Below are 642 nucleotides of genomic sequence, written 5' to 3'. Positions count from 1 at the left end.
TTTTTCTACCCACTTTTATGAGAGTCTAAATACACGTCAGATTCTGTGGGAAAGGATAAACCTTATTAAATTATTCATATTACAGAAAAATGTAATGCAATATAGTGATTACGAGCTTGGGGAGTTTCTGCTATGTAGGATAGACAATCTAATTCTAAAATAATGCAACATGTGTGTTTTTCAGTGCGAGACAGGGAAGCTGCCTGAGACAATGTGGCCACTATCAGACTCTAATGAGAAAGCCTGGACCGATGGTGACACAACAGGCTCTGTTCCACAGGCATCCAGGGAGGCTCCACTATCAGGCCTGGGACTCCTCCAGTCCCTGGCACCTCCACTGATGCAGAAAAACTAGGTCTGCATGGGACCCAAGGGGAAGCCGGGCCCCAGTGACATTCCACGGTTTGTGCCAAAACAGCTAAATGGCAACCATTTCCCTGGAGTCTACGCACACTATAGTTCCAGTTTCACCCATCTGTGTGCTTCCAGGTACAGGTCACAAGTAAACAACTCTATTGAAACCATTTCCAAAGTCTCACTAGACTGTGACCTGAAGGGGAAATGTGAGAAAGGTGTTATGCACAGAAAACGACAATGAAAGCTTTGGGTTTTGGAAGTTGTAATAACACAACAGAGAGAAAA

The sequence above is a fragment of the Cottoperca gobio genome, chromosome 8 (assembly GCF_900634415.1).
Source record: "Cottoperca gobio chromosome 8, fCotGob3.1, whole genome shotgun sequence".
In the NCBI taxonomy this organism is placed as follows: Eukaryota; Metazoa; Chordata; class Actinopteri; order Perciformes; family Bovichtidae; genus Cottoperca; species Cottoperca gobio.
This window is presented reverse-complemented; position numbering follows the sequence as displayed.